This window comes from Prionailurus bengalensis, chromosome A1, assembly GCF_016509475.1.
Source record: "Prionailurus bengalensis isolate Pbe53 chromosome A1, Fcat_Pben_1.1_paternal_pri, whole genome shotgun sequence".
NCBI lineage: Eukaryota > Metazoa > Chordata > Mammalia > Carnivora > Felidae > Prionailurus > Prionailurus bengalensis.
Genome location: NC_057343.1, coordinates 184,953,860 through 184,963,929, shown reverse-complemented (window position 1 = coordinate 184,963,929; position 10,070 = coordinate 184,953,860).

Here is a 10,070-nt window from a genome sequence, read left to right as displayed (position 1 = left end):
CTAGTATTAAGACGAACAGGACTTGTACAAGTGTATGTCATTACTATGGAGCGTTTCATGGGTCTGAAGATTTTTGTAGATACATTGCTAAGAGGATAGCACATTTGTGCTAAAATTACATATATATGTTCTTTTTAACCCTTGAGTATTGTGTGATCTGCATACTTAATATTAGGTTTAGCTTAATGCATTGTTACCACTTGCTAAATATATCTAAATCAATTCATAGGTTTTTATGACCAAAGATAGATGTTGATACACACATGTATAGCAGAGTCTTGGAGGCCAGAATACTTATTTGTGAATCATTGCATATTAAACTGTCAATGATTTGTATTTAGAAAGCATTTATATTTAAATATGTTCTATATTAGACAACTACTAAATGCCTAAGCCCAACTGCATATTTTAAATTTTCCAAGGATGGTTGAAAGTGTAAGATGGTAATTATCTTTTTCTGATGTGTTGGTGCTATTAAAATCATATCATGATAACTTATCATTTACATTTAAATCTTGTTAAAATTTCAAAGCCCTGTGCTGAAAATATAAAAATAAGTGTATTTAATATAATTGACATAAGATTGCTATTTTCCACAGTTTTTATGAAGGTAATAAGAGAGATCCAGTTTTGCATGCCTCTTCAAACGGCATTTTGAATTCTATCAACATCACACTCCTTTTATCCCCAGTAGTTGAAGTCCCAAAAGACTATCTTACCACAAAAATATCTGAAATATCAACTCTATGCATATAAATACAGTTAGAAGAAAAAAAACTCTTCATGACTTTAGAGATGTCAATTTTATTGCAAACTGTCCCTTCTACACACAGCTATGTGGGCATATGAGAATATGTGGGTAAATTAGTGTGTACTTCTTTCATTTTCTATCATAATTCAATGTGTAAAAGAAACATAAATGGAAGTATACCATAAAATCAAGAGTTGTCACAGACTGTATACCTGTTTACATGTGAATTCTTTATAGTTTATCTTCTAAATTTACCACAGAGAACTCAGGTTAACAAATGATACATGGGTATCATCATTCCAAAGTTCAATTCTTTCTTTTATCTTTCTCTTAAAATCTTAGAAGCATATCAAAAATGACCTGCCTCTTTCTCTCCTTCCTCCCATATATTGCACATACATACACAATCTTAAAAACCAAGATTTCTAATTTCTCTTCCTCTTTTGTTTTTTAATTATCATTAGCAAAATCTTCCTGATGATTGATACGGAAAAATATGGTTGTATAAAATATAATTTCCCCTCATTTCACACATATATTTAGTAATAATGATGAATTAAAATCCAGCTATGGCACATATGTATCCAGCTAATTCTATTCTCATTGTTAGTCCTTGGATCAGTACAATTAGCTTAGATTGCTTTCTTCAGTTTTTTTGTTTGTTTTTCCCAGCCATTTTATCCTATATAGCTCATCAAGAAAAAAATAGACCACAACTATAATTATAATGCTCATCACCCTATAAACTATGATTCTTTGTTACTAAAATAAAGCAAGCTATATACTTTTGTTTAATCACACTTTTAAATCAATCAATTATGCTTGTGAAAATTAAATTTGAAAAATAGATAGAAGGGGAGATAAAAATCACTCTTTACTATTATTTTTTTATGATACCCTGTCTTCTCAGTTAACATCTAATATAACATTTGAGATTGTGTGTGTGTGTTTAAAAGAAGTTTGTGTCCATACTGAAAAAAAAAAGATACTGGTATGATGAATTGACTGCTTTTTTATTTTTATTTTTATTTTTTTTTTTTTTTTTATTTTTTTTATTTTTGGGACAGAGAGAGACAGAGCATGAACGGGGGAGGGGCAGAGAGAGAGGGAGACACAGAATCGGAAACAGGCTCCAGGCTCTGAGCCATCAGCCCAGAGCCCGACGCGGGGCTCGAACTCACGGACCGCGAGATCGTGACCTGGCTGAAGTCGGACGCTTAACCGACTGCGCCACCCAGGCGCCCCTGACTGCTTTTTTAATAACTAGATGAAATTCAATTCATGTGGCCATTTTTCATTAGAAAAGTAAACACAGGGCACCTGGGTAGCTCAGTCAGTTGAGCCTCCAACTCTTGATTTTGGCCCAGGTCATGATCTCGGGGTTGTGAGATTGAGTCCTGCATCAGGTTCTGTGCTAGGCATGGAGCCTGCTTGAGAGGGAGATTCTCCCTTTCTTCCTCTACCCCTCTTTCCTGATCACATTCTCTCTCTCTCTCTCTCTCTCTCTCTCTCTCTCTCTCTCTCTCTCTCTCCTTCTCCCTCCCTCCCTCCCTCCCTCCCTCCCTCCCTCTCATAGAAAGAAAGAAAGAAAGAAAGAAAGAAAGAAAGAAAGAAAGAAAGAAAGAAAGAAAGAAAAGAAAGAAAGAAAAAGAAAGGACAGTGTTTAGAACATAGGAATCTTCTATAAACTTATTTAATTGAATTTTTTATATTTTGGCAATATAAGACCAAATGTTAATAAAAATATTTTACTTTAATTTGTGAGCTCTTAGATAATTAAAAATAATTAAAACTTAGTTTTCTGTAAGTGTCCCATTTACTTACAGAATCAAAAAGAGAGTCTTAGATTTAATAGGTGCTCAAAAAATATTTGAATCATTTAATAAATGTGTGATACTTATAGGCATCAGTTTAATTCATTTAAGGAGTATAGGGACATAGGCAGATGTTTTAAGACATTCTGATACATTGTTATTAACAATATTGGACAAAATTATCTTTATTGCAATATATACTAAATTAGGAAAAATGATTTATTAGAAATAAGAAATGTTTTTCCTCTTTGTTCTGTTGTTACCCTTCCTTTCATACTCTCTAATGTTTATCTCTAAAATTTAAGGATGTATATTTTTCACAACCCCCCTATATAGTTGGCCTATAATTCTCTTTTTTTGTAGTGTCTTTATCTTGTTTTGGTATCAGGGGAATGCTGGCTTCATAGAATGAATTTGGAAACTTTCCTTCCTCTTCTATTTTTTGGAATAATTTGAGAGGAATAGGTATTAACTGTTTTTTAAATGTTTGGTAGACGTCACCTATGAAGCCATCTAGTCCTGTCCTTTTGTCGTTGGGAGTTTTTTGATTACTGATTCAATTTCATTGTTAGTAATCAGTATTTTCAGATTTTCTGTGTCTTCATGATTGAGTTTTGGGAGGTTATATATTTTTAGGAATTCATCCATTTCTTTAGGGTTGGTCAGTTTGCTGATATATAATTTTTCATAACATTCTCCTAATCTTTTGAGTTGTTACTTGTTATTTCTCTTTCTTAATTTTTTATTTTATTTGAGTCTTTTTTTTTTTTTGGATGAGTCTGGCTGAAGTTTTATCAATTTTGTTAATTCTTTCAAAGAACCTGCTCCTGGTTTCATTGATCTGTTTTATTGTTTATTATAGTCTCTATTTTATTTATCTCTGCTCTAATCTTTATTATTTCCTAACTTTACTGGCTTTGAGCTTTGTTCTTTTTCTAGCTTTTTTAGGTGTAAGTTTAGGTTGTTTATGTGATTTTTCTTGCTTCTTGAGGCAGGCATTGCTACAACCTTCCCTACTAGAACAGCTCTTGCTGTATCGCATAGATTTTGGACTGTTGGGTTTTCATTTTCATTTGTCTGCATATATGTTTTTATTTCCTTTTTAATTTTTTTGGTTAATAGCATGTTATTTAGCCTTCATTTGTGTTCTTTTCAGATCTTTTCTTATTTTTTTAAAAAAAATTTTCTAACGTTTATTCACTTTTGAGAGAGAGAGATAGTGTGAACAGGGGAGGGGCAAGAGAGAGGGAGACAGAATCTGAAGCAGGCTTCAGGCTCTGAGCTGTCAGCACAGAACCCAACATGGGGCTCAAAATCACTAACTGTGAGACCATGACCTGAACCAAAGTTGGATGCTTAACTGACTGAGCCACGCAGGCGCCCCTCAGATTTTTTCTCATGGTTGATTTCTAGTTTCATACTATTGTAGTTGGAAAATATCAGTGATAGGATTTCAGTCTTTTTGAATTTATTGGGGTTTGTTTTGTGACCTAATATGATCTTTTCTGGAGAATTTTCCATGTGTACTTGAAAATGTATTCTGCTATTTTAGAATGAAATATTCTGTATATATCTATTGGATCTATGTAGTCAATGTGTCATTGAAAACCACTCTTTCCTTATTTATTTTCTGTTTGTGTATATGTATTACTATTGATTACTTCCTTCATGTTTGTTATTAGCTGCTTTATGTATTTGGGTGCCTCCATGTTACAATTGTTACAATTGTTACAATTGTTACAAATGTTACAATTGTTACAATTGTTACAATTGTTACAAATGTTACAATTGTTATATCTTCTTGTTGAATTGTTCCCTTTATGATTTTATAGTGCCTTTTTTTGTCTTTTGTTACAATCTTTGTTTTAAAGTTTACTTTGAGTGATACAAGTGTTGTTACTCCAACTTTTTTTTCGCTTTCATTTGCATGATAAATAATTTTCTATCCTTTCACTTTCAGTCTGTATGTGTCTTAAGGTCTGAGTCTCTTGTTGGCAGCATATAGATGGGTCTTGCTTATTTAATCCATTTTATCACCCTATATCTTTTGAGTAGAGTGATCCATTTACATTCAAAGTAATTATTGATAGGTATGTGTGTATTATCATTTTGCTACTTATTTTATGATTATTCTTGTAATTCTTATCTGTTTCTTCTCTTACTCTGTTCTCATGGTTTGTTGGCTTTCTTTAGTGATACACTTTATTTTTTGCATATGCATTAGTTTCTTTTATTGGTGGTTACCATTAGGTTTGCATATGACCTTGTATGCATATAATAGTTTATATTAAGTTGATGATCTCTTCCTACATTTTTTAATTAATTTATTTATTTTTGAGAGAGAGAAATAGGGGCTGAGGGAGAGAGAGAGAGATAATCTTGGGCAGGCACCATGCCCAGCAGGTGCCTAATACAAGGCTCAGTCTCATGACCATGAAATCATAATCTGAGCTAAGATCAAGAGTCAGACAGTTAATTGATGAGCCACCCAAGTGCCCCTTTCCTCCTTTTCTTAATCCTACTGAAAGGAAGACCTTCCTTTTCCACTCAAAGAGTCCTGTTTAACATTTCCTACATGGCTGGTTTAGTGGCCATGAATTCCTTTAATTTGTGTTTGTCTAGGAAACTCTTCATCTCTTAATCTCTCCTTTTCTGAATGCTAGCCTTGTAAGTTTTGTTGGTTTGTCTGTTTTGTTTTTCTTTCAGTACTTAGAATATGTCATGCCACTCCCTCCTGGCCTGCAAAGTTTCTGCTGAAAAATCGGCTGATAGCCTATGGGGTTTCCTTTGCATGTAACTGTTTTCTTTTCTCCTGATACTTTTAAGATTCTCTCTTTGTCACTTCTTTTTACAATTTTAATTACTGTGTGTCTTAGTGTGGACCTCCTTGGGTTAATTTTGTTGGGGATTCTCTGTGCCTCCTGCACCTGGCTTTCTGTTTCCTACCACAGATTGGGGAAATTTTCACATTATTTCTTTAAATAAATTTTGTGCCCACCTTCTCTCGTGTTCTGGTATCTTTGTAATGCAAATGTTATTATACTTGAAGGTGTTGCTGAGTTCATCTAAGGCATCTGCAGTGTTAAACAGTTGCTACTGTTGTATTTGACAAATACCCTTTGGGAAAAGTCTGTTTACTTTGGGTAATTTCTCAGCTGGATCAAGTAAATTATTGCAAATGAAGCTTTCCTGGGAATTTCCGTACAGGTCATATAATGACAGTTAATTGAGAATGGGGCATCGGAGCTCTCCAAACATGTTCACCCTTCTCCAGTGACTTCTACAATATTAGATTTTAGTCTACAATAGAAGACATGGGGGAGGGTGCGGAGGGAGAGGGCAATTTAAAGTGCCACAATGCTCACTCTTTAGGCCAAGATTCAGTGTTTTTGTTTTGTTTTGTTTTGTTTTGTTTTTATTAAACATTGCCTGGTTTTGAACTTCTTTGGTTAGTTTCAAGAGTTCTGAAAAGTTGATTTTGACAGTTTTTCCTCTTTTCTCATTGTATATATGGAGGTGAGGTTTTTTGAGTTCCTTACTCTATTATCATTCCTGCTGATATCCAGTAATGCTCTCTTAAAGAAAATATTAATAATTTCCACTATAATTAAGCAACTAATGAAACAAAGATTAAAAATAAATCAGGAATACTCTAATTAGTTTGGGACAGGTAAAACTCAATCACAGAAATCATTCTTGTTTGCCTTAGGTAGAAAAAAAAAGGCATTTAAAACTAATGATCTCTTTTCATACTGTCCCTTGCTACATTGTTTTTGATCTATTCAAAAAAAGTATATAATAATCATTGAATAAATTAAATGTTTTATATTAAATTTTTCAATTTTTCAATAGAATAGACACCTTCTCTCACTTCAGTTTTGCAGAGTAACTTGAATTAGTAAGAATGAGAACATATGTTTGCATTTTACAATGCATAATTGATGACATTTATACCAATATAATGTAATGTTTTTATTGATGGCATAATAGAACATTATTGTATAACAGCATCTTTAAACAATAAAGCATCTTCAGTAAAATTAAACATAATTGTGCTTTTACCATGACATAGAATGTAAAAGTTATATTTTAAATGAAAAGTTTAGGGGCGCCTGGGTGGCTTAGTCGGTTAAGCGTCCGACTTCAGCTCAGGTCATGATCTCGCGGTCCATGGGTTCAAGCCCCGCGTCCGGCTCTGGGCTGATGGCTCAGAGCCTGGAGCCTGCTTCTGATTCTGTGTCTCCCTCTCTCTCTGCCCCTCCCCCGTTCATGCTCTGTCTCTCTCTGTCTCAAAAATAAATAAATGTTAAAAAAAATTAAAAAAAAATAAATGAAAAGTTTAAAATAGCCTCTGGAAGGAATTTGAAATGTACTGTTTCTTATGTCCATACTTGTAAAAGAAGCATACTGTGTCCCTCATAATAAATTTCCACTATAACCCAGTATATAATCATGTTAAATAATTTACTTTAACACTAATTATTTATCATTAAGTACATTAGAAAGCATTTTAGAAATAAAAGTTCCTTCCAAACAAATCTTCTAAAGTTTCCAGCCCAGTTACTTTATTTTCATGGATATGAAACATTTATATTCATTTTTCTCTAAGATTGAAAATTTTCAATTCTAAAGCATTTTATTTTTGTACCTATTGCAATCAGCATCAAAATCAATATGCTATGACATATTTTTTAAGTTTAAATCATATTAAGAATGGTTCTTGCATTGTATTTTTTATTGACAGAATTATATACATATTAATTATATATTATAACTGTTTATATATACATATATTATTATGCCACTAAAATATGGAAAGATAATACAAGAATAAGTTCAAGTGTAATGATTATATTCTAAGTATTTTTATATAAACATACATAATCTTATTATATCTGTTTCTTGTAAAACTGTTTGGTGTGTCATTTAGATCTCTTGCCTTGGTTGCAAGACTAAGAAATCAGCTTTACCTTATGTAAAAACTACTGAAAGTGTATCTAGGAGATCAAATACTTGACAATAGTCAGGAGTCTGAGGGAAATGAAAAGAAACAAAGGCAAATCTGAAGAGCCAAAGGGATAAAAGCTGGAAAAAGGATAATGTCTTCATAGAGTTGTATATGGAGGGAGAGAGGAAGGAAGGAAGGAAGGCAGGCAGGCAGGCTACTGAAATTTTGGAGAAAAATGTGAAAGAGATGTACAATAAAATTTTCTACAACTGAACGATGTGACTTTTTCAGATAGAAAATATCCACCAAGGTCTCAAAAATTAAGTGAAAAATAATCCACACTAGGCACATCATTATGAAATTTTAGGATACCAGAGTTGGAGAGAAGGTCACAGAACTTCCAGAAGGAAATAATCAGTCACATTCACAGTCTCAAGGATAAGAATCACACTGAACTTACTAACCCTAAGCTAGAGGACTATAGAAGATTGATATCAAAATTCTAAGGTAGAGGACACCTGGCTGGCTCATTTGGTTAAGCGTCTACCTCTTGATTTTGGCTTATGTCATGATCTCAGGGTTTGTGGGTTCAAGCTCTTGCTTGAGAGTGTCTCTCTCTCTCTCTCTCTCTCTCTCTCTCTCTCTCTCTCTCTTCCCCTCATCCACTGTCTCTATCTCAAAATAAATAAATAAACCTTAAAAAAATTCTAAGGTAGCAAATAGCAGCATAGATTATTAGGATTAGCCAAATGACTATAGGAGATAAAAATTGAATTATAGTTGCTTTTTTTGCATATAAAACGTAAAAACAAACAAAAACCAAGAAAACTTGTAAAGCCTCTTCAGGAGAAGATAATAAAAGAAGCAGAGTAACAAAATAATAGGGTAAACTGAGAAGGAAGAGCATGTCCTGCCTAATGGCAATATTTAGTAATTATTCTCCGTACAACTTTGTGGTTTTAAGTTTTTCAAAATAATAATAAAATAGAGGATGTTTAGAGCCCAAGTTAAATATTTACCATTAATCATAAAAAAATCAAATTATTTTTAGTGTCTAAAATTTTAATTTTAAAATTACTTAGAAATGCTTTGAGTATAAGAGATACATATTATAAACATAAGAAATTACAATTGTAAGTGTTCTGATATGAATGAGTCTTTAAACAGGTGGTACTTGCACCTAAGGAATCACTTGGAAAATAGTGTGTTAAATTTTGTTTCCTTTCAAATTACATTTAATTAATTAAAGACAAATAGTTTATATCATATTTTCTACTATTAAGGCACTGGAGAGAAAATTGCTATGTGTGGCAGATACTTAAATGTTATAGCTTTCCATAAATATGTTTTGGTTATCTATTGATTCTTTGAATAGATAACATAACTGCTCTAAGAACCTGTGAGTACCTGTAGTAAAGAACTGTTGCTCAGTGCAGAAAGGTACCTGATCTCAACTTATCCAACTACTAATTCTGCCAACTCAGTGACTAAGAGAATGAGGGTATATATATAACACAAGTTTAGTTACATATACTGAAGGTTTTGATTTTATTAAGAGAAATCACAATATATACAGTATAATAATTTCAAGACTCTGATAATACAAATTATTACTAAGTTAGGCTATAAAAACATTAGAGAGAAAGGAAAAGACATTCTTACCCATGTTTTCAAACTATGTATCTTATCCATAAGACCAGCTGAATCTCAAGGACTTTGTCTTCTAGGAAAGGTGGATTAGTTAGTTGATACCAACCCTTTCTTTGAAGACACTAAAATGACAGAAGAAGTTTTTAAAAATCTTGTTAAAACTGCCAGTCACACACAAGCATGTGTATGTATTAGTATATGTAGGAATGTATTACTGAGCCAAGACCTTGTAAATTTCCTGGAGGCATTTTCCAGTCTCTATCAAGTAGCTTAGAAGCTGAGCTGTGCATTTGGAAAACCCAAAGGGCTAGGTGGACCCAAGTGAGAGATCAGAGTCAATTACCACTGTAATTGCAAAGGGCTGTACCCTAAAAGTGAGAGTATTTTCAAAACTGCCTGATCTTTGAAAGCACTGCTTTATAGTTTCATGACATTTTAGTACTTTGGAAAATCCCACACTCTTAACAAGGATTAAGAGATTTCTGGATTTTTGATAGTTGGGAAAAACAAGCAGGCAAACAAAACCAAGCAAAAGAATTGTTTTTGAATAAAAGTAGCATCATTCTTGACCTTAAAATATCTCCACAAATGACTTTTCAAATATAATATCCAGCATACCATGACAGATAAGGAACAGGAAGAGTCAAGACAACATGAAAGAGAACAGAGTAATTGTTATTCTGTTGATTACCACTAAAGAAAAGAATATGAGTCTGTAAGTTCCAAACTATGAGAGAGTAATACCGAGTAACACATTTTCTTCTTCTTTTATTAGTACTATTACTACTTCCTCCTCTTTCTCCTCTTCCTCCTGTCCCTCCTGGTCCTCCTCCTTCCTTTCCCTTTCTTTTCCTCCTCCCCCTTCTCCTCCTCCTCCCTTCCCCCTCCCCCTCCAACAGAATGGGTA